Source organism: Mustelus asterias, chromosome 6, assembly GCF_964213995.1.
Source record: "Mustelus asterias chromosome 6, sMusAst1.hap1.1, whole genome shotgun sequence".
Taxonomy (NCBI): Eukaryota; Metazoa; Chordata; class Chondrichthyes; order Carcharhiniformes; family Triakidae; genus Mustelus; species Mustelus asterias.
Window position 1 is genome coordinate 19415880 of NC_135806.1, and position 25777 is coordinate 19441656.

Sequence of the window (25777 nt, forward strand, 5' to 3'; positions counted from 1 at the left end):
AATTTCTTAGAAATGTTGCCAGTCTGGGTGAAACAGACCAAGTGCTGGACCAGTCAGGATCCACTGCCGTCCAAAATGAGGCACACGATAATAATAGGCTGGGCTAATGAGTTTCTGAAGAGATAAAACCATATTTTATACAAAAAGATGAGTTGAGTTGCTGAAGAGACATCGTGCTTTGGGGAGCTAGAGTATTTATCCCTGTACCAGGAAGAGAGTTGCTCCCAGCTGACTTACACAGTGCCCATCTGGGTATATCTAAGATGAAGATGCTTGCCAGGAGGTATGTCTGGTGGCCTGGCATTGATGCCAACATTGAAAGACTAGTCAAACACTGTGAACAGTCCCAATTGCAACAAAGGCTCCCTCCTGCAACCCCACTGCACCATTGGGGGGTGCTTGGTTGGCCATGGGTACAGGTTCATATTAATGATGCTGGTCCATTCATGGGTACAATGTTTTTGCTCTTTGTCAATGCACATTCAAAGTGGATGGGAGTGTTTGAGGGGAAGCCTCCGACATCGCATGCTACACTTGACAAATTACACCAATGTTTTTCCATCCACAGAATATCTGAAGTCATAGGGCGGGATTTTCCGGCCACCCTTGCCCCCAAAGCTGGGAAATCCTGCCCGAGGTAAACGGATCTTTGCATGGTCCATCTCCGCCCGCTCCGATTCCTGCAGCAGGCAAGACGGGAAAATTCCACCCATAGGAATTTTCCGCCTGAGGTTCCTATGATCCTGCCTGAGGCCAATGGAGAATGTTGTTCTCTGAGCCTTGCCTATCCCCGGAATCCGGACAGGCATGCCGGTAAAATTTTAGCCATAGTGTCTGATAATGGAACAGCTTTCAGGAATGCTGAGTTTCAGCACTTAACTACTGTTAATGGTGTAACGCATATTAGGACTGCACTTTACCACCCAGCATCCAGTGGATTAGTTGAACGAGCCCTCCAAACCATTAATTCGGGCTTCAAAAAGCTGTCAGGAGGGACCCTGGAGACCAGGATGTCATGATTCCTTCAGGGCTACAGAACCACTCCACATGCAACTTTGGGTGTCCCTCCAGAATAAGGGTCACATGACTCAAGGAACCAATCAGGTGCAGGGTGGGGGGTTCACCCTGTTGAGCTCAGGTTTCTATTCCAGAAACTTCTCGGGAGCTGACTGCAGCCACGAGGCTGCAAGACCCTGTATTACCTTCACCTGTAAATAAACGTGTTGTTATTTTTCCCTTAACTGGTGAACAAGAATTATTACAGAAACATTTTTTTTCAGCCACAGACTTCATTCAGCATTGAAAGGGGTCCCCTCAAAACCTTGACATCTTTGCTGATTCTAAGGGCACATGAGAAAGGGGCCTCAAAAGGATTACTGATGTATTTGAAGCTAGTATTACCAAGGAGCAAATTACTTCATGGCTTTCCACAACTGCACCTGCTCCATATCATTTTCCTCATCAAACGGCCATCAATACCGTTCTGATGCTGGAAGTTAATGATCAGAACCGCAGAGAATTGTGGAATTATGGCTACATGTACTGTTTGCTCAGAGTGAATTAAAACCAGCGTATTTTGCTGAGACAGTGTTTGTTATTTTAGTGTAATGTTGCTGTTAAATCAAAGGCAAGAGTTATTTAAGTAAACGCAAGAACATTGGGGGATCTTTAGAGAATTTAAACAGACCAATGGTGTAATATGTCAGGGTCTATAGAAGATCAAAGACAATCAATGGCAGATGTTGAGAGAATTACATCGTTTTTGTACTGCAAATTATTTTCCAGAAATTAGTATTTCAAATTTGCACAAAAATATGCCAAAAGGACACCAAATTTGGACATGTATTTCCAATTTTTCAAGTCCTAACCTGTTTGTAGCTAAGATTGTTCGATATTCTGCTTTATTTTCCCTGACTTGGGTCTTTATCATCCGATATAATTTGGTTGGCTAGATTGTATGAGCATAAAATGCCAGTCCAATGTGGTACTGAAGAACTCGCCTTTCAAACTCTGTGCTAACATGGAAATTCAAGATGAGTCAACATTCCAGGCTGCCAGGTGAGTGCTCACAACTCAAAAAATTGCCACACTTTTCCTTTAAATCAACTGGTGATGCCAAAGGCTGAATTCAAACCTGTTGACCCACTCACTGTGGAGGGGGCTGACAGCAGATCAGTGTTAAGTTGGGGCATGACCCTTTAAGGGAATGGGTAAGGTGACCTGGGACTCAAGCTCCCACCTTGGATGGAGCTTGCCTGGGCAGTCTGGTGCTGATTGTACAAGGAGAAAGATGTGTAAGAAGCTGTTCCATTAATTTATTACTACTGATCTTGTGGTCCTTATAATTCTTCCATATCATAGAATCATAGAGTCATAGAATCCTACAGTGCAGAAGGAGGCCACTCGGCCCACCGACAAAACTCCCACCCAGGTCCTATCCCCACAACCCCATGCACTTACCCTAGCTAGTCCCCCAACACTAAGGGGCAATTTAGCATGGCCAATCAACCTAACACAGACCTTTGGACTATGGGAGGAAACCAGAGCACCCGGAGGAAACCCATGCAAACATGGGGAGGATGTGCAAACTCCACACAGACAGTGACGCAAGCCAGGAATCGAACCAGGGTCCCTGGCACTGTGAGGGAGCAGTGCTAACCACTGTGCCACCATGCCGCCCAGACCTCCAAACATATCAAACCTCCAAACACAATAGTCGGGAACTCAAAGGACCATGGTGCAGGCTCTGCCATGGTTTTTTAACAGCCACTGATACCCTGCACCCAGCTTTTTTGACCACTTGACTTTAAAGGAAATGGATTGACAATTTGCCCATTCACCAAGTGCCAGCCCATTGGCAGGGACTTTTGTGATGGAGAGTCAACATGGGTAGGTCACCCCCACTGTTTATACGTATGTCCCTGAAGGCATTCATGTAGGCAATAAGGGCCCAGAAAGGTGTGTGCTTCCCAGCGAATGGGAGAAAGAGGCCAGGCAAACAGACAGGGGTGGAATTCTGGAGGAGGCAAGCAGCAGGAATGTGGTCGCATGATCATGGATGTACTACCAAAAAAAGGTTCAGTGACCTCATCAGAGGAGGAAAGGTAAGTTGCACAACAGCTTAAAGTGCCAACCCCCTCGCTCTGACACCCATAGTCTTCTCCTGCACAATATTCCTCAGACCAATGCCTTGCAGATCCACACAACCCCATTTGAGTAGCCACCACAGGCTCTCATCTCACTGACACCCCACACACATCCCTCTCATGATCAGCCTCCACCCCTGTTGTCCTTCCATCCTCTCCACACAAGCCATTTCTCAAACTCATAACTCTCTACTTTGGCTGTTTGGAAAAGAGGGCACAAAGAACACCACAAGAAGGCAGAGAACCTATGGGGGGAAGTCAGCCTCCTCTCATTGTGACCCTGATAGCTGCAGAGAAGGCATTGGAAATCCATCGAGTTATCACGTGCCTGCTCATTGGCAATGGAGAAATTGGAATCCCCCAAAGACCTGGTGAGAGAATGAGATAACACAAAGCCACATGACAGAAAAATCACTCATATGGCAGTGCCGTCACCTTTAACTGGAATACCAGTGCAGTGTTCACTCTGAACATTTCCCCTCTTCCCCATTCTAATTTTGTTTCTCTCTCAAAGGTCCATGAAGTCTGACAGTGGAGCTGGAGGTGTCAAGACCAGAGTCCTCAGTGAAGATCCCACACTCTGCGGTTGCACTGTCACACAACTCATATGTATCCTCTTGCAGCTCAGATAGGCACACCTTATTGGAGCCTCCAAGTTAGGTAGCAATTTTGTCACATGGAAAATTACACACTGCCTGTGAGCAGCAAAAGGTGATTATGATGGGGACAGCAGTGGAGAGTGGCCATCTGAGGACACACCAAAGCTCTGCTCAACTGGACACTGAACCTTAGGAGAGCCATTGATCAAGGTGATACTGCAGCAACAGCAGCAGCAGAAATGTGTGAGGTTCTATCAGCATCTCAACAGGCACAATGCAGCTTTGGAGAGATGTGATGAATCCACCTCCACCATGTGTGTCAAGATATCCTAGGCCTTCGTGCCAAGTGCGCCTTCATGGGAGGAGAGCCCATCTGCATGGATCAGCATTTGGGGCAGGCAATGGGATGCATGCTGCACCTTGCCAATGGCCTGCACACTCTATCTGCCAATTTGATTCGGGTGAAAGAAGGCCTCACCTTGGCAATTCAGTGCCTCAGTAAATGGCAGAAAAGCGCTCTCAGCCTGGAACTCACTTCCTAACTGCACTGCGGGTGTACCTACATCACATGGTCTGGAGCAGTTCAAGAAGGCAGCTCCCGACCACCATCTCTTGGGCTGTGAGTGCTGAGCAGCAAATGTTGGCCTTGCCAGTGATCCCCACATCCCATGAATTAATTTCAAAAAGCTCTTGACAAGCAATGGAGTCTGAGTGGACATTGAGAGGGAAGATGAAGCAAGGGCACATAGACTTTGGAAGAAGACTCATCTCCATGGGCTTCCACTCCTCTCCTCCTTGTCCCACTTCTCCGCACTTACTCTCACCCTTACACCTCCCAGTTAGAGCCCTGCATGGTACCTCCTGTCCCAGTGACCAAGCCTGACCCTGTCCCTGTTACTGGTGGGCCATTTTTGGCAGTGCCCTTACAGACTCCAAATCACAAAGGATGTCTATCACATGCGTCGGAGCAGTAAGAGCAGGGAGTGAGCAGCCTGCCTGCAGCTCTGCTGAAGCTACAGTGATGGAATTAGTAGAAAAGGAAGATAAAGAGTTTGCAGTTGCATGATGGAACTCACTCCTGTGCTTAAATGTCTGCTAATGTGTCCACTTTATTGTAATTCTTAAGCACCATTAAATCTATTTCACATTTCCATTATCCAGTCATCTCTATTACTGCCTCACGCCTGCCAATTAAACATCAGCATTGACGGGCGGCACGGTGGCACAGAGCTTAGCACTGCTGCCTCACAGCACCAGAGACCTGGGTTCAAATCCAGCCTCAGGTGACCGTCTGTGTGGAGTTTGCACATTCTCCCCGTGTCTGTATGGTTTCCTCCAGGTGCTCCAGTTTCCTCCTACATACCAAAGATGTACGGGTTAGGCCATGCACATTGCCCCTTTGTGTCAGGCGGACTAGCAGGGTAAAAGCGTGGGATTATGGGGTTCGCGCCTGGGTGGGATTGTTGTCGGTGCAGGCTCGATGGGCCGAATGGCCTCCTTCTGCGCTGTACGGACTCCATGATTCCTTGTAATAAGTGGTAAGACAAGAGTAGAAGATGATCAATGGATGTCAATGATTTGAAAGGATTAAAAGACTGTGAGAAAGTTTGGTATTGGGTTGGGTGTCAAGGTGTGCCCACAGCTTCACAGGTTCATAGAAACCCTACAGTGCAGAAGGAGGCCATTCGGCCCATCGAGTCTGCACCGACCACAATCCCACCCAGGCCCTACCCCCACATATTTACCCACTAATCCCGCTAACCTACGCATCTCAGAACTCTAAGGGGCAATTTTTAACCTGGCCAATCAACCTAACCCGCGCATCTTTGGGCTGTGGGAGGAAACCGGAGCACCCGGAGGAAACCCACGCAGACACGAGGAGAATGTGCAAACTCCACACAGACAGTGACCCGAGCCGGGAATCGAACCCGGGACCCTGGAGCTGTGAAGCAGCAGTGCTAACCACTGTGCTACCGTGCCGCCCCTGGTTAAATGAATCATGCCCAGATGAGACCATCCCAGGCATCTCTAACCACTGGATGTTTGGCTACTGGGATGCTTGCCAGAAAAGGCCAAAACATAGGAGTCATGGTGGCACAGTGGTTAGCGCTGCTGCCTCACAGTGCCAGGGACCTGAATTCAATTCCAGCCTTGGGTGACTATCTGTGTGGAGGTTACATATTCCCCCTGTGTGGGTTTCCTCCGGATGCTCCGGTTTCCGCCCACACTCCAAAGATGCGCAGGTTAGATTGATTGGCCATGCTAAATTGTCCCAAGATGTGTAGGTTCGGGGATTAGTCGGGTAAATACGGGTGGTTAGGGGATGGGGTTTGGCTAAGATGCATTATCGGAGAATTAGTCCAGATTTTATGGGCCAAATGGCCTCATTCTGTGCTGAAGGGATTCTATGATTGTATTTCTTCAAAAAGGAGTTAGATTAAGCTCTCGGGGTGAAGTGGATCAAAGGACTGAGAGGAAGGCAGGATCAACCCATTAAGTTAGATGATGAACCATGATCCTAATGAATGGAGAAGCAGGTTCGAAGGGCCGAATGGCCTACTCCAGCTCTGACTTCTATTTCTATGAGCCTCCTATTCCTCCTGTTCCTTCTGTTGTTCCTCCTCTCTCTGACAGAGCAAGATCATAAACTTCCTCCTGCTGCAGTGCCAGTCCCTTGTGCTGAGTTATATTATCCGGGCACAACAGATAACTGGCATGTGAGGCATCTTTGGTGGTGCATACTGAAATGGGCCCCCGATCCATCAAGTCATCTGATATCAGATCTTCAATAGCCCAGTGACTTGTTCAATTATAGTCTGAAAGATTAATACATGAAATATGCTGATGTATGACATAGATGGTGATGTACTACAAACATTAGGCAAGCATGTGTAGACTCTCAAGAGAGAAAGAAGTTGGAACCATGCCTAAGCTGAACACCCTGCTCTGAAAACCATTAAGTGGTAATGCTAGCATGCAAGTGTTAAGCAGATACCAGAGTATGTCTACAGTCTGTCTACTACTCAAGCCTAGACTCCAAGATAGACAGACTCATCTCAGAACACACTGACCATTTGTTTGCTCATGTAGTTTGTGCAGGGCTCTTCACAGTTGTCACCAGCCATTTCCTACGTCACCAAGTTGACAATCATTGAGTCTACTTGATTTGTGACTCACACAGAACAAATGTAACATGGCAGCTTCCAAGATATCTTGCACAGACATGTATAAATATCACATAGTCATTAGTTACCAGCTGAGAATGAATGGAGTGGAGTCCCGTTCCATTGACAACATTTCCTGGTTTAATCTCAGGCCATCTTGATTGCCACAGTCTCCCACTTTCCTGAACTTGTGGAGATCCGGCCATTACTGCAAATCCACTCTTGTTCTAATTGTGACACAGTGGTTAGCACTGCTGCCTCACAGCGCCAGGACCCAGGATCAATTCCCGGCTTGGGCCACTGCCTGTGCGGAGTCTGCACGTTCTCCCCATGTATGCGTATGTTTCCTCAGGGTGCTCCGGTTTCCTCCTACAGTCTGAAAGACGTGCTGGTTAGGTCCATTGGCCATGCTAAATTTTCCCTCAGTGTATCTGAACAGGCGCCGGAGTGTGGTTGACTAGGGGATTTTCACAGTAACTTCATTGCAGTGTTATTGTAAGCCTACTTGTGACACTAATAAATAAACTTAAACTCATCAGTGGTAAAGTGGGCATAAGTGGTGGCTCTATGAAACATGGCATTGGTCACTGGGCAGGTGCCCTTATGTACAGCAGATCCTGGAGTTGACATCAATACATCCCTGGATGGAAGCAGAGATGAAGAGAGCCAGGTCTTTGGCAACCTTTACCAACACTGGCAAAGCGTGCCTACCTGATGTGCCGTAAAATAAGGTCTTATCCCAGGAGGCTGCAGATGTCAGCAACAAATATCTGAGGAAGACTGAGCTTCCTGAGGCACTGCTGCATTGTCACATTTAAACCACCCACTGTGGTGAGGATCCCACTTCCTGTGAGCTGAAGCTCTGTGTCCATCCCCTCTGGCCTGTGGCGTGACATGTTGATAGAGAGAAGGCAGCTGCTGCTGTCATTGCTCCTGCTGCTGTTGCCCCTTGTTACCCATCAGAGGTCCATGGTTCAGCTGCACGAGCTGCTTCCACACTGCCATGAGCGCTGACAGTGAGAGAAGTGATGATCAAAGTGGCAGAAACCACCTCAGGTGCAATAAAAGCACACTCTTTGAACAAGATCTGTGAGTAAAAGGTATGTGCACAAAAGTAAGTTGGGTGGCACGGTGGTACATTGGTTAGCACTGCTGCCTCACGGCACTAGGGACCCAGGCTCAATTCAGGCCTCATTTCTTCACCCAGAGAGTGGTGAATGTGCAGAATTCACAACCACAGAAAGTAGTTGAGGCCCAATCATTGTCTGATTTCAGGAAGAAATTAGATATAGCCTCTTGGGTCAAAGGGATCAAGGGACATGGGGGGAAGGGGGGAATCTGAATTCGATGATCAGCCATGATCATAATGAATGGCAGAATAGGCTTGAAGGGCTGAATGGCCTACTCCTGCTTCTAGTTTCTATGTTTCTATGATGCATCGTGTTACAGAATGGCATGGTGGCACAGCGGTTAGCACTGCTCCCTCACAGTGCAGGGATGCTGGTTCAATTCCGACCTCGGGTCACTGTCTGTGTGGAGTTTGCACATTCTCCCTTTGTCTGGATGGGTTTCCGCCCACAGTATAAAGATGTGCGGGTTAGGTTGATGGGCCATGCTAAATTGCCCCTTTGTGTTAGGGGGATTAGTGGGGTATATACGTGTGGTTATGGGGATAAGGCCTGGGTGGGATTGCTATCGATACAGGCTTGATGGGCCAAATGACCTCCTTCTGCACTGTAGGGATTCTATGATTCTTCTATGATTTCACAAAGCCTTTCGATTAGGCAAAGAAGCAGCTGATCTGCATCATTATTTCAAGGTTTTCCAGCTTGTCAATTTCACAGCCCCATCAATTCCTGCTGCGTTCTCACCTTAATGAACCCCAGGCTCTGGCAGTGAGGAGGCAGGGTTAAAACTTCAGTCAATCATCCTATTAGACATTTAGGGCCAGAATTCTCCTTTCTCGTACGTCCTGCCACTGCTGCCAATGAGAATGGGGAATTTGGCACTCAGCTCCATCCACTGCAACGTGTCCAGAGAATCCCAGCCACCAATGAGGTCAGCGAATTTCCACCTACATCTTTGCTCCTACTTTCCCATTGCTGCACAGCTCCCAGGAAGAAGTCATCGGTTCTCAACCACCACGATGGTACCTTTTGCTTCTTTGACGCATTTTATATCCTTTAATAGAATAACAGTGCAGAAGTAGGCCATTTGGCCCATCGAGTCTGCACCAACCACAATCTCACCCAGCCCCTGTCCCTCTAACCCCACATATTTACCCTGCTAGTCCCCCAACACTAAGGGGCAATTTAGCATCGTCAATCAACCTAACCTGCACATCTTTAGACTGTGGGAGGAAACCAGAGCGTCTGGAGGAAACCCACGCAGACACGAGGAGAATATGCAAACTCCACACAAATGGTGACCCAAGCCGGGAATTGAACCCGGGTCCCTGGTGCCATGCCAGTTCTCCCATGCCAGGCGCCCAACATGGGGCTCGAACCCACGATCCTGAGATTAAGAGTCTCAAGCTCTGCTGACTGAGCTAGCCAGACTACTCCAAAGATGTGTGGGTAAGGTTGATTAGTTACGTTAAATTGACTCTTGTGTCAGGGGATTAGCAGGGTAAATGCGTGGGGTTACAGGGACAGGGGCTGGATGGGATTGTGGTTGGTGCAGACTCGATGGGCAGAATGGCCTCTTTCTGTACTGTAGGGGTTCTATGATTCGATGACTCTATGGCCGGAATTTTACCGGCATGCCTGCCCCGATTCCGGGGGCGGCCGAGGCTCAGAGAATGGCATTCTCCATTGGCCTTGGGCAGGATCATACGAACCTCAGGCAGATGTCCCGATACAATTCCACCCTATATCCCCAACCCTCCCTCACAGGGGACAATCAGCCCGGACAGCTGATGCTTTCCTGAAGACAGTTGAATTTTCCAAGGATGTCCTCCTATTCGTCCGTTCAATGGAAGAGCTCTGGACACCCTGGCAAAATGATAGAAATTGAAAATTTACCCAAATCTGTTGACGGCGGCTTTGGATTAAAACGCAGGGTCTAAAATTAATTTAAAGGCAGCAAGTCATTAGTGTAAATGGATATTTCACAAAGGTTTCAACCTCAAAAGGAAACACTGGAACGCAAGTTTTTAAGCGTGAAAGAAAATAAGGAAGTCTGAAATGGAAGTGGACGGTGTAGATAATACAGGTGGCTGATTATGCACCTTCAAGCGTTGATTGATTTGCTGTGAATTGCATACTTGCATTTGCTGTTCACTTCCGCTGACAAAAAAAATCAATCTGAGACAAATATTGTTGACTTGTGCATTTTTGCTGTCCGGCCTTGTAAAACACCTGGAACATCTCAAGCGTGAGACTGGCAATATCTGCTTGCTTGCAGCCGGAAAGCCGCTGATACTGTTAATTAAAGGCTTTCCTACATGCTAGCCAGCGTGCCATTGAGGTACAGAATGTAGCTGTTCTTTCCTTGGTGAAATTTTTGTACTGCTCCAGCAGCTTTTAGGTGTTCTTATGTACTCAGCTGAATTATGCACCATGCAGCTTCTGAATGACAGAGCCATTCCTGACTCCATTAATATGGACAATTGCAACCAAGTGCTTCTAAATGATAGCTGCACTTTAGATGTAATTTCAGAGTCTATTGATTTCCTTCTGTCCCCTTCATTATGACTTAAATTGATTACCGTGGCAACTGCAATAACAGTGATTGCACTTGATGTTGTCTGAGGCTTTTTACAACAGTAGTAGAATAGGAATGATATAATTTCTTAAAGAAATGTCTAGTAGAACCTGCCATTAGCACTATCATTAGCAATAATTTACATTCATTGAGAATCCTTCAAGAAAACTCCTCACAGCGATCCTCGTAAAGCAGTTATGGAGGGTTATAGATGCTGTGGGCAATTGGCAATAAACAAAAAGATTGATAAAGAGCATGGTTTATGACACTAACAAAACTACCAAAGACAAAGAGATTTTCCTGTGGGCTAAACTTTTGAACTGCTGACCTATGTCCACACCGAGGGCCCAAATTCCGAACAAAGCAAACTCCACTGGCATAAAAAAAGAGTTGGCTAAACTAGACTGGAAGTCAAGATTAAATGACAGAAGATAATCAATGACAAACATTTAAAGTTTATTTATTTAAAAGTTTACTTATTAGTGTCACAAGTAGGCTTACATTGTAATGAAATCACAATGAAAATCCCCTAGTCACCACACTCCGGCACCTGTTCAGGTACACTGATGGAGAATTTGGAACAGCCAATGCACTTAACCAGCATGTTTTTCAGACTGTGAGAGGAAACCGGAGCACCCGGAGGAAACCCACACAGACATGGGTAGAACGTGCAAACTCCGCACAGACAGTGACCCAAGCCAGGAATCGAACCTGGGTCCCTGGTGCTATGAGGCAGCAGTGCTAACCACTGTGCCACCGTGCCACTCCGCATGATTTGAAGAAATCATTCATAATTCCCCAAAATATACATTCACTTGAGGAGTACGGAGTTTGTGGGAAAATTGGTCCAACCATTAACAAATGAAGTTAAAGATTGCATTAGATCAAAGGAAGAGGCTTATAATATTTCCAACCTGAGGCCTGGGAATTGGGAGAATTTTAGAATTCAGAACAGGACCAATAGGTGGATAGAGAGAGAAGGAAATAGGATATGCGAATATTGTAGCAAAAGTCATCAAAATGGATTGTAAACTATTCTATAGGCATGTGAAAAAGGAGAGATCAGCAAAAATAAACATTAGTCTTCGACAGGCAGAAGCTGGAGAAATTATAATCAGGAATAAGGAAAGGCATAGAAATGTAAAAGTGTGGATCATTTACAGGCGATTATTTGGTCCATCGTGCCTGTGCTATCCAATCTCACTTTCCAACAGGGTCCATTGCCCTGTTTCACAGAAACACAGAATTGTTGGAGTACAGAAGGAGGCTATTCGGCCCATTGTGTTTGCACTAGTTCTCCAATTGAGCAATTCCCTTAATACCATTCTTCCTCCTTCTCTCCATAACCCTGCACATTCTTCCTTTTCATAATAGCAGTCTAATTTCCTTTCAAATGCTTAATTTAAAGCTGCCTCCACCATACTCTCAGGTAATGCAGTCCAGACCTTAATGACTCACTGTAGGAAAGTTTTTTCTCATATTACTTTTGCCTCTTTTACTGATTAAGTTAATCTCTGTCCACTCCCATTCTCGATTCTCTCATGAAGGGGAACAGTTTTCTCCCTATAGTAGCAAATGTGATCACTCCACTCAAGAATAGAGGGAGACAGAAAACAGGAAACTCTGAGGTCTGACATGGGGAAGTTATTCGAATTGATCATTAAGGAGCTTATATAACCATAGAATTCCCTAGTGCAGAATGAAGCCATTTGGCCCATCAAATCTGTACTGACTCTCTGACAGAATATCTTAGCTTGACCCTTTTTCCTGGCCACCATCTCACCATAACCTCGTAAAAATAAACTTAATTGGTATTTCTTAGTACAAGAAATTTACCATGGTTAATCCACCTAACCTGCGCATGTAGGTAAGACCGGGTATGGATGGCAGATTTCCTTCCCTAAAGGACATTAGTAAAGCTGATAGGTTTTTCCAACAATCAACAATGGTTGCATGCTCATCAGTAGATTCTTAATTCCAGATATTTTTTTAAAATTCAATTTACACCATCTGCCATGGTGGGATTCGAACCTGGGACCCCAGAAAATTAGTTGAGTTTCTGGATTAATTACCTTAGCGATAATATCATGAAGCCATTGCCTTTCCTTTCAGCAATTTAGCAAGGCTGTCACCTGCATCGCTGGGCACTTAGAAAAAAATTCAAAGTAATCAGAGTCAGCATGGTTTTGTGATAGGGAAATCATGTTCAACCAATACACTGGAGTTTATTGTAGCAGTAACATGGGCTGTGAATAAAGGGGAGCCTGTAGATGTTGTAGTGGATTTTTAGAAGGCATTTGATCAGGTGCCACATCAAAGGCTATCACGGAAAATAAAAGCTCGGTGTAGGGGGTAACGTATTAACATGGGTAAAAGATTGGCTAGCTGGCAGAAAGCAGAGAATCTTTGTCTCATAGGCGGAATATGATGAGTGGAGTCTGTCCTGGGGCCACATGTTTTACAATTTACATCAATGACTTGGATAAGGGGAGGGAAGACGTTGGGCCCGATTTTACCAGCACGTTGCACCCGTTTTCAGGCACGAAAACTTGGTTAAGTCAGGCGTGAGGTGAGTAGTGCGATCCGCGACTGCATCTGCATCGGTTCCCCTTTTACCAAACCCAGAAAATGGCTGCAATTGGGACCGCGCCCGAAAGGGGCACGATGGCCATTTAAATGCATTTGCATGCATTTAAATTGACTTAATGGGCTGCACGCCCAACTTTACCAGCACTTCCCCCTTTACCACACCGTTCGCCCATCGGAAATTGGCACGAAACAGACATGCTCCATATAAGTCCGACTCGGATGCTCCATCAGTAAGGGTTAGTGCCGAGCATCTGACAGCTCTCTGCTTGAGTTCGGTGGGCGGGAAAGTGGTACCGCTGCACTCTGCCTCTGATCAATGGGGGTGAAGGGGGATCATCTGCCACTCTGCCTGTGATCAGTGAGGAGGAAGGGGGGGGTCCACTGCCACTCTGCTTTGATCAGTGGGGGGGGGGGGAAGGGGGGTCCGCTGCCACTCTGCCTGAGATCAGTGGGTGGAAAGGGGAGTGGAGGGAAAGGGGAGGGAGGGGCCCGTGATCGGTCTGGGTAGCGGGGGTGTGGGAGGGATAAGGGGGTCAGTAATGTTGTGGGAGTGGGGAAATGTCTGTGGGGATCAGGGGGAGGCATTCTCTGGCCCAGGAGGGATGTGGCAGGGGAGCAGCATTCTATCATTTTTTTATCTGCGCATACGCAGTTGGAGGCGCCGATCGGAGCTGCAGGATTTTGGGCAGGTTTTGCCTCGTCCATAGGCTTGTGCAGTGTGATTCAGAATTGCTGATATTTGTTCAGGCAGGGTGTGTATGGGGGCGCCTCAGAACAGGTCTAAAAGTCAAATCTGAAACACTCCCAGTTTCAAGTCTGCCCAGCATTTAGAATCAAAACGATAAAATAGGACCCATCATAGATAAATTTGCAGATAATACAAAGATAGATAGGAAAGTATGTTGTGAAAAAGATATAAAGAGGATTGCGGATGGCTGTAGATATTATGGTAAAAGCAAATTACTGCAGATGCTGGAATCTGAAACAAAAACAGAGATTGCTGGAAAATCTCAGCAGGTCTGACAGCATCTGTGATGAGAGAATAGAGCCAACGTTTCGAGTCTGGCTGACCCTTTGTTCGAGCTTCATCAGATACGTTGAGTTGAGTCGGCAAACATCTGGCAGTATAATGTGGGAAAGCATGAAGAACAAAAAGAATAAAGAGAAGGGCTGGAGGATTCTGAGCTGCAGAGGGATCTTGGTGTTCTTGTGCATGAATCATAGAAGTTAGTATGCAGTACAGCACATTTCCAAGAAGACCAATGGAATGCTATTGTATATTACTAGAGGGATTGAACATAAATGTGAGGAAATGGATAAATTTCTAGACTCTAAAGGCGTCAAGAGACATGGGGAGAGAACAAGATAGAGAGAACAAGGACTGAGATAGAGGATCAGAGGATAGAGAATATGATTATATTCATTAGGTTCATTAGGATGATCCCTGGTATGGAGGGATTGTCTTATGAGGAAAGGTTAAACAGTTGGGACTCTACTCATTGGAATTTAGAAGAATGAGAGGTGATCTCATTGAAACGTATAGGATTCTTAAGGGGCTTGACAGGGTAAACGCTGAGGGGATTTTTCCCCTCTTGGGAGATCTGGGACCAAAGGGCATAGTCTCAGAAAAAAGAGGTGCCAATATAAAACAGATGAGGAGGAATTTCTTCTCTCAGAGGGTTGTGAGTCATTGGAACTCCTTGCCACAGAGAGCTGTGGAGGCAGAGCCCTTGGGTGAGATTCTCCAGCCTCCCAGCCACATGTTTCCCAGCACGAGGTGACACGTTGCTTGTGAGCAGCGGGGATTCTCTGGTCTCGTCGCTGGAATTCCCATTGACATCACCCCACGCCGGCAGGAGACCCACAGACGGGGGTGCACTGCCGGTGAGACCAGAGAATCCCGCCAGAGAATCTAGCTCTTGTGTATATTTAAGGCTGAGATAGATAGACTTTACACCAGTAAGGGAATCAAGGGTTACGGGAAAGGGCAGGAAAGTGGATGTGATGAATGTCTGATCAGCCATGATCTTATTGAATGGCGGAGCAGGCTCGAGGGGCTGATTGGCTTACTTCTGCTCCGATTTTCTATGTTACAAGGCTACTCAAACTACAACACAATCATTATTGAGCAGCGTATCGGCATCCTGAAGGTGCATTTTCAATGTCTGGACAGATCAGATGGCGCATTCCAGTACTCTCCCCAGAGGTTGCCACACATCATAGTGGCTCGCTGTGCTTTACACAACCTTGCACTGTAAAGGGGGGGTGTCTTGCCAGAAAGAGAGATGGAGGAGCTGCGCATCTCCTCTGATGAGAAGGACGCCAAGAGGGCTGAACTCGATGAGAGAGAAATGTGTGGGTTGTTGGTTGGCCATGCTAAAATTGCCCCTTAGTCAGGGGGATTGGCAGGGTAAATACATGGGGTTACGGGGATTGGGCAGGTGGATTGTTGTTGGTGCGGGCTTGATGGGCTGAATGGCTTCTTTCTGCACTGTAGGGATTCTTTGATTCTATGAGAGGAAGCAGATGTTTCAGAAGGAGAGGCTATTGCATGGGTCAGATGAGGTAGGCATGTCTTGTGACATATTTATAGCTACCAGATTCCAGGAAGAGGATGATGATGAATAGCCAATAGTAGCCTCTGTGATCTGTGACCCCCATGCTGGTTCCATGTAACGACCTTCACTGCTATCCTCAGTATGTGAACTCTGCACATCAATCACTGAGTCACAATGATCTCGTCCCTGGAAGCAATGCAGCCTCAGGAGCACGTGGCCTTTCAGTCCTGGCTTACTAACTCCAACAGGATGTTTGGGGAACAGATCCTTACCTGGCCTGACCTACATGTGACTCCAGGCCCACAGCAATGTGGTTGACTCTTAACTGCCCTTTGAAATTGCCGAGCAAGCCACTCAGTTCAAGGGCAATTAAGGATGGGCAACAAATGTTGGTCTTGTCAGCGATGCCCCTATCCCATGAAAGAATAATGAAAGAAAAGGCTCTGGGGTGTGTGAATTCCATCAGTATACACCCATTACTACAAAATCTGCACTGGCTCAGCCATATTCATCGACAAATGAATGCCATGTACCAAAAGACTTTGCGTACAGTGAATTGGTAATTGGGTCATGACCTCCTGGATGCCCATACCTCAGCTACTGTGAGATATGAAGATAATGGATGGTGGCAAATCTCAATCCAAAATTGAGGTATTCCCCCTTGTCTGTCTCTTTTGTGTAAATCTGTTTTGCACATCAATCATCATGATCAGATACAGCTCATTCAAATCTCACTTTCCATCTCGTAGAAACACCTCTTGTGTAAAGGGGATGCAGTTAAACAATTCTCTATATCCTAACAGCCAAACTTCTCTGAGACGTAGCCTCTATTTCTCAGAGATGTATTAATAATGTGAAAATCCCCGGACCAGCAGTTTCTCATGGACATCTTTTGGTTGTTACAAACACCCATCTTTGATACATTCGCAGAATGAAATCTTCATTTTCTGACAGTTGGCCACTGGGATTCCCAGCAGGAAGCTCACCTCTGCTTCTCACTCAGACTCCCAAGTTATTCCTTTGTAAATGTCGATGACCTTCAACAGACACTTATCACGAACGTAAAATGAATCAATTGCAACTGCCAAACGAAAGCCGTGTGTGTTTGGAATGGTTTCAGTTGGATTAAGCCTCCCATCCATTGACTCTGTCTACACTTTCGGCTGCCTTGGCAAAGCAGCCAGCATAATTAAGGACCCCACGCACCCCGGACATACTCTCTTCCACCCTCTTCCTTTGGGAAAAAGATACAAAAGTCTGAGGTCATGTACCAACTGACTCAAGAACAGCTTCTTCCCTGCTGCTGTCAGACTTTCGAATGGACTTACCTCGCATTAAGTTGATCTTTCTCTACACCCTAGCTATCACGGTAACACTACACTCTGCACTCTCTCGTTCCCTTCTCTATGAATGGTATGTTTTGTCTGTATAGCGTGCAAGAAACAATACTTTTCACTGTATGTTAATACATGTGACAATAATAAATCAAATCAAATCACATCAAATAAGATCAGGGAAATTGTGAGTGAGCTGTGTGCAATGTCTGCCTGGTGAAGCCACCATCGGGTCAGTAATAGTTTTGGGTTTGGCCTTATTTATATTAATTCAGCGACCTGGCAGAGTAAAACGCACTCCAAGGAGGCTGATCTCTGGTCAGCAGGGTGGCTGATTTTGCAAGACCTTTAGCATTGCCCTAAGAAGGTGAGGGATGGAAGCAGTAAGCGTGAAGGGAGAGCCAGCTTGGAGCGGCAGACAACATATTTTTGCGGCACCTACGGCAGCAGGGACATTAATTCTGGATGTTTTCAAGCCTAAAAAAAACTTAAGCTTCCCCTGACTGCAGTTAACGATCCTTTTAATCAACAATCAAAATATTCCAGCACTCCCAACTTCTGCCGCATTTGGTTGGTAGGTGGGCACAGGAACTGGTGGCAGTTCAGCAGGCATGAGCAAAATTCATTTCATGGTGCATAAACACGTCATCTGATCCCAATTAACATATAATCATGAGGCCCCTGTTTGTTTCTGATGGGACATCTGAGGGCAATGGGAAAACAGCAGATTGGCACATCAATCGTTGTATTATTTTGATGCAGATACCACTCCATCTTAAAACATAAATAGAAAAAGAAATAAAGACTTGCATTTATGTCGTGCTTTACACAGCTATCGTACATTGCCAAGGTGCTTGACTCACAGTGAAGTACAGTACTTTCTGAAGTGTGATGCAGGAAAAATGACAGCCAATGTCCACTTGCAAACTCACACAAAAGTCAGTGTGATAAACATCAATGAGTCTATTTTTGGGTGATTTTAGATATTGGGATAGCCCTTCTTCAACACTTTGTCATGGTTCATCTACATCCAGCTAAGCAGTAAGATGGTTTCTCACTTAATCTCTCATCCGCAAGCTGAGATCTCCAGCAGTGCAGTACTACCCTCAATACTGCACTGAAGCATCAGCCTTGGTTATTCCATGAAGCCTTCATGTGGGACTTGAACCCATAACCTCATTTGTGCTTCAAGGACAGGAGTGCCACCAACTGAGCCATGGCTGACACACTAGAGACACGAAAATTGTCTCAGTTACCTCTACTTCTGGTCTTAGCTATCATGTTCAAACAATTCTTCATGTGCTGGGTCTTTTGTCTCATTGTGCCGTCCTGAAGCAAGCATAGTTGTTTCCCCCCACCACCGATGCTCAGTAGCAGCAGTGTGTACTGTCTACAAGGTGCACTGCATCAATTCACCAAAGATTCTTAGACAGCACCTTTCAACCACATCCATCTAAAAGGACAAGGGCAGCAGATACATGGGAACACCACCACCTGCAAGTTTCTCTCCAAGCCACTCACCAACCTGACGTGGAAATATTGGGGTGATTCTCCCAAAAGTGCTGAATTGGCAGGAAACTGTTCTAGATCACAACTGTTTTTTTCAGTGCAGCTTCACACTCGAATCTCCCCATTCTGTTTACTGCAGAAGTCACAATCGGGAATATCATTAAAAACCCGGTAGGCGGGGCCTATTCACACTGGAGTCTGACAGTTCCGGAACTCTGCGCATGCGCAGTGGTCCCGATCTGTCAGTCTCCCCATTTGCTGGCCAGCCCAATTGCTGCCAGCCCGGGACCACCGCAGTGCTGCCCCTCCAGCCCCCCCCCCCCCCCCACACCACAGCCTGATTGCGGCCACCACAACAATTCCCGGGTCAGCCCTGATCCCCCTGCCCCAGAGCGCCCCGATGTTCAGCCCACCCCTCCCAGCAGTGGCAACCCTCTGGGAGGCAGACATCCCTCCCTCCGGCAGACCACCCCAATCACCCAGCCCACCCCAATCGCTGGCCTCCCTCTGGCCCAGACTGATCCCCAAGCAAAGTGGTAGCGGGACGTCTCACCCCCACCAAACGTCCCTCTGCCCCACCCACAATAGGCCGCTCCCCCTTTGGCAGTGCTAGGTTCCCCCTGGGCATGGGCATTTTGCCCCTTGGGCAGTGCCAGGGGGCACAGGCTGGCATTGCCAGGGTGCCCATGCACAGAGGGTGCTAATTCCCCTGGGGGGCCCCGATTGCCCCCCTTCACTCTGGCAGGGTCTCCCGCTAGTTCCCCGATTGTGGGGAGCTACTCTAAACTCCACCCAAATGATGTACGCTTGGCGGGGTGGGCAATGCTATTGGGGCCAGCACAGAATGGATAATCACATTGAAATGACATTTAAATTACATTTAAAACATATTCAAATTACTTACCTCACTTCCCGCAAGACGTCTGCACATTCCTGGCGGCACCATTTTCTTTCGGTTGGGCAATGCACGCGGGTTATAAATACTCATGGGGAACCCACAAAATGGCCGACATGCGTATCTCCCAACCCGACCCGCCAGTAGAGTTGCGGGCAATGGGAGAATCGGGCCCAGTAATCACCGTTTCTTCACTGTCGCTGAGTCAGAATCCTGGAATTCTCTCTCCAATGGCATTGTGGGTCAACCCTCAGCATGTGGACTGCAGAGATTCAAGAAGTCAGCTCACCACACCTTCTCAAGGGCAACTAGGGATGGGCAATAAATGCTGGCCAACCAGCAATGCCCATGTGCCATGAATGAATAAAAAAAAGTTTGTAAATTAACACTTTTTGTTTTCCCAGAGTTCAGCAGGATTGCTGAAAGCTCGATTTTTGGACCAGTTTTGCTGTATATGATATTTGGGGAACAGACCACGACCTTTTATCCCAGGCCAGCATTTTAAATCAAAGTGTGATGATACTGTTCCTTTAAGAAATGTATTTTGATTATGTCCTTTGCAGGATGCTGCAAGCAGGCCCTGGAACTCTATTGGTGCCATAATGTCTGTAGCCGGTGTCCTCTAATTGTTACTGAAGCAATATAATGGACATCATGTTTATTTTTAATCTGGAATAATGCAGTGTCCTTGAGTTTTATGATCCTTTGGGGATTGCTGGGTGGAGCATGATTGACAGGTCAGGTGATGCCTGGGGACTGTATTTTTTTCCACAGAAAAGTCCAAGTATTTAGTTTCGGTTTAGTTGTTGGTCGAAGAGGGCAATGTGTATCTGTCCCTCTCTCTTTAGAGGATTTTTGGAAAGTTCCAGGACTGGGAAGCCTCAGAGATTTAATCCTACATTCAAAGGACTGATTCACAGCTGGTCTTAAAAAGTTGAAAACCCAGCATCACATGGTATACTTGCTTTGTGTGCCAAGTCTAGAAAGTGGTATATGTTTGTGGGATGTTGTTTGACTTGGAACATCATAGCTGGTAAGGTTTATACTGTATCATGTTTGAGTCTTGTAATTGGTAAAAATTATGCTAATTATCTCAACAATCTCAAACAATGATAAGAGAGTACAGGAATGAGATAGAGAATCCTTTGAACTGGTGCAGCAACAGTAATCTCTCCCTCAATGTCAACAAAATGAAGGAGATTGTCATCGACTTCAGGAAGCGTAAAGGAGAACTTGCCCCTGTCTACATCACTGGGGATGAAGTACTCAGCTTCAAGTTTTTAGGTGTCCAGATCACCAACAACCTGTCCTGGTCCTCCCACGCTGAAACTATAGTTAAGAAAGCCCACCAATGCCTCTGCTTTCTCAGAAGACTAAGGAAATGTGGCATGTCAGTCATGACTCTCATAAACTTTTACAGATGCACCATAGAAAGCATTCTTTCTGGTTGTACTTTGGTATGGTTCCTGCTCTGCCCAAGAGCACAAGGAACTACAAAAGGTCATGAATGTAGCCCAATCCCTCACGCAAACCAACCTCCCATCCATTGACTCTGTCTACACTTCCCGCTGCCTCGGCAAAGCAGCCATCATAATCAAGGACCCCACGCACCCCGGATATTCTTTCTTCCACCTTCTTCCTTTGGGAAAAAGATACAAAAGTCTGAGGTCACATACCAACCGACTCAAGAACAGCTTCTCCCCTGCTGCTGTCAGATTTTTAAATGGACTTACCTTGCATTAAGTTGATCTTTCTCTACACCCTAGCTATGATTGTGACACTACATTCTGCACTCTCTCGTTTCCCTCTCTGTGAACGGTGTGTTTTGTCTGTATAGCGCGCAAGAAACAATACTTTTCACTGTATGTTAATACATGTGACAATAATAAATCAAATAAAAATCTAATCAAAATTATGTTATTATATTTTAAATAAACTTTGTTTGATAAAAGCTTTCTAGTCGGTCACTGGAGTGAAACACCTTATGCTCGTCCATGTCAAATTCAAATGTAAAACTTAGGGTCCAGGTTAGAACATAGAAACATAGAAAAACTACAGCACAAACAGGCCCTTCGGCCCACAAGTTGTGCCGAACACGTCCCTACCTTCTAGACCTACCTATAACCCTCCATCCTATTAAGCTCCATGTACTCATCCAGGAGTCTCTTAAAAGACCCGATTGAGTTCGCCTCCACCACCACTGACGGCAGCCGATTCCACTCGCCCACCACCCTCTGTGTGAAAAACTTACCCCTAACATCTCCCCTGTACCTACCCCCCAGCACCTTAAACCTGTGTCCTCTCGTAGCAGACATTTCCACCCTGGGAAAAAGCCTCTGAGAGTCCACCCGATCTATGCCTCTCAACATCTTATACACCTCTATTAGGTCTCCTCTCATCCTACGTCTCTCCAAGGAGAAAAGACCGAGCTCCCTCAGCCTATCCTCATAAGGCATGCCACTCAATCCAGGCAACCAGGTTACCTTCAGAAAACAGCTTAGAGTTTCTGGCTTGGGTCTTAACAAAAGTAACAGGTTAATTTGTTATTGTTTAGATTAGCGCTGAAATGTGAGAGAACTTGTTTTGATGGGTTACCGAAATGATACTTGGGGCAAAACTCCAATTTGCTCACAGTAAGATAGGTTTCCAGCTTTAACTGTAATGGATTAAAAATTGCATGCCTTCAGAACTGGGCACAAGCTCATGTTCCTCACATGTTCTTAATGCTGACTATTGAATCATTGGATATATTAGTCAGCGACTTGGTAAACACAAAAGGACGGAATTTCACTGGCACATCCGCCTGAGGTCCGTACGATCCCGCCCAATTCCAATGGAGAATGCTGTTCTCCGAGCATCGCCACCCCCCCCCCCCCACCCCCCACCCCCGCCCCCCGCCATCGAAATTGGGACGGGCATGCCGGTAAAATTGCAGCCAAGGTGTCACATGCTCACTAAAGTTATAGTAATTAGTGAAAATTGCAATCAGAGAAAATGTACTCACTGTGCTCACTGGCCCACAGCAATATTAGCAACACAGCAACCAATGGAAATTTCCCTAGTGCACTCTTCTTTAAATGGAATCTATGAATAAAAGGTTACTCTTGACTGATTTTTCTCAGTGTGTATATTACAGACAGTCAGATAACATGAACGAGAGAGTGCGGGGACTGTTATGATCGGGGAAATTAAATTAACTTCCTATATATAAAAATAACAACGTTTCTCTTCATAAAAGGTTCACACAAATTGATCAACATTTGGAAAATGTTAATGTAATGATCTTAAAGGTTAAAACAGCAATTCCAAACACATTACTTCAGGCTGCAAAGGATGGGCTCCATACAACGCTGTGTTTCCTCACAATATTTACAGGACGTCATGGATCCTGATTTTAACTCCCAGTTAATTTTCATCAGGAGTAACAGCGATATCCACCACACATGAGGCCTGGACTACTTAACTCCCGAACCTCATTTAAATCCTCCCAGGGGAGAGGTTGGCAGGAAGCAGTGAAAAATCAGACAGTACTGGTGTTCATCAGCCGCTGGGTGCGAGTCACTGGGCTGATACCACCTGAGTTTATACTTAACAGGTACACTGAGTGGATACTTTCATCCCCTGCACTGGGCTAGATCCAGAGTCTGATCCAACAGGAGAGAAGACAGCAGACCAGCTGACTGCATCCCCTATGTTCCTCATAAAAGATTTTTTTCCCATTATTAAACAGTCAATTTATTTGTAATTGCTGAGAAATTGTGATAACTAACTCGTTGCATTGCACCACGTAACCAGATCATAGGATTTTGCAGCAATTGCAGGATTCCCCCAAGTGCAAGGGGCTATTGACTGCATATTTGTGTCCTTGAGAGCTCCCTGGCATCAAACAATCATGTTCATTGACAGGAAAGGTTTGCACTCTTTGGACGTATGGTCACAGAAGTCAAATCCTGTACGTTTGTTCCTGGTTCCGAGGGAACATTCTGAACCACTTCCAGAAGTTTTTGAATAACCTCAGTAGTTTCAGGGTTGCTCCAGAAGACATGTAGGCCATTCGCTGTCCACATGGTGCCACAGAGAGGGCTACAATGCCACACACACACCTCCACAAGGGCCACCACTTGTCTCCACACCAGGAATACTGTGAGCAGTTTTGGTCCCTTTATCTAAGGAAAGATGTGCTAACATTGGAGGCAGTGCAGAGAAATTTCACAAAGTTGGTCGTGTGCATGGAGGGAGTTTTGTAGGAGAGGTTGAGTAGGTTGGGCCTGCACTCATTAGAATTTAGAAGAATGAGAGGCGACCTTATTGAGACGTTTCGGATTCTCAGGGGGCTTGACAGAGTAGGTACTGAGAGGTTGCTTCTCCTTGTGGGGGAGTCTAGGACCAAAGGGATCACCCATTTAAGACAGAGATGAGGAAGAATTTCTTCTCGCAGAGGGCAGTGAATCTGTGGAATTCTTTACCCCAGAGGGCTGTAGAGGTTCGGTCATTAAGCATCTTCAAGGCTGAGATAGACAGATTTTTAATCACTAAGGGAATCAAGAGTTGTGGGGATAAGGCGGGAAAGTAGAGTTAAGGATCATATCAGATCAGTCATGATCTCACTGAATAGCAGAGAACTCGATGGGCCGAATGGCCTATTTCTAGTCTTATGGTCTAAACAATAGGCCTCCTAAAGATGGGATTTGATTTGATTTGATTTGATTTATTACTGTCACAAGTATTAGTATACAGTGAAAAGTATTGTTTCTTGCGCGCTATACAGACAATGCATACCGTTCATAGAGAAGGAAACGAGAGAGTGCAGAATGTAGTGTTACAGTGATAGCTAGGGTGTAGAGAAAGATCAACTTAATGCACGGTCGGTCCATTCAAAAGTCTGATGGCAGCAGGGAAGAAACTGTTCTTGAGTGGGTTGGTTAAGTGACCTCAGACTTTTTTCCGACGGGAGAAGGTGGAAAAGAGAATATCCGGGTGCATGGAGTCCTCTTACTCACAGGCTTCAGACAGAATAAACATCTCCTTTACTGTTTGTTGTTCTATCCTTTACAGGCTGGCAGGCTACAGCTCCTTTTCTGAGACACGCAGATCGATAGATATATCTTGATTTATAATGGCTGAATTCACGTTTGCCCTGCGGGTGTTGTGATGCCCCAAGATGTATGGGTTAGGTTGATTGGCCATGCTAAATTGCCCCTCGTGTCCCAAGATGTGTAGTTTAGGAGGATTCACAGGGTAAATATGTGGGGTTACGGGGATAGGAGCTGGGTGGGATTGTTGTCGGTGCAGGCTTGATGGGCCGAATGGCCTCCTTCTGCACTGTCAGGGTTCTATGATTCTATGATCCTTTGCATGTACCAACCTGTGTTGACAGACAGACACCTTGCCCCCAGTATGCACATCAGAACCTGTGTAGCACTCCATTCTGCCGTGGCCTCGAGAAATTAGAGCTTTCCCGAACCCTCACAAATTCTATATGGATGGTATATTGAAACCTTCATGAAATTCTACCTGAGCAGGCACAAACTCATGTCATCCTCACGGCTCACTGTGAGAAGGTCCTTGCAGAGAGTTCTTTCAGGCAGAGTCAGAAACATGGGTGTGCAGGAAAGCACAGCGAGAATAGACCATTAGCCCCTTGAGATTGCTCTTGCATGCAACTTGATCAGGGAAATGCTCGGAACTGGACTCCCATTGGCCATTTGCCCATAGTGACCCCATAACCCTCGACACCTTTCCCCTTCCAAAAAATTTAGGGGTTACTTTGGAATCCACTGAATATTGATGTGAATCACACCGTGACGTGCACCTGGTGAGCAAAACCCGCCAAAGACACACAGATGAATGCATCACTTTAGGGGGAAAGGGTCATGCCTGGGCAGTACTTTGGCATTGTCCACTCACTGCCCCTGATACAGCCTGGGCGCATTACCCAGGCACTACCCAACATTGCCAAGGGGCAGTGATGGGTGGGTCTTCCATGGGGGGTGGGGTTTCTGTGCTCATTAGACCATAAGATAAAGGAGCAGAATTAGGCCATTCGGCCCATTGAGTCTGCTCCACCATTTGATCATGGCTGATCCCCAACCCTATTCTCCTGCCCTTTCCCCGTAACCTTTGATCCCCTTACCAATCAAGAACCTATCTATCTCTGTCTTAAATACACTCAGTGACCTGGCCTCCACATCCTATTGTGGCAATGAATTCCACAGATTCACCATCCTCTGGCTGTGGGAAGGAGGAGGGTGGGGGGAGTGGAGTTCTGTGGTGGGAAA

General features: G+C 46.4%; 1 non-coding gene across 1 annotated transcript; it reads right to left on the bottom strand.

Annotated features, from left to right (window-relative positions):
- Positions 1-9394: 9394 nt before the first annotated feature.
- trnak-cuu (transfer RNA lysine (anticodon CUU)) lies at positions 9395-9467 on the bottom strand. The gene has a single exon. It is a non-coding gene; the product is annotated as a tRNA-Lys (tRNA).
- Positions 9468-25777: the final 16310 nt, after the last annotated feature.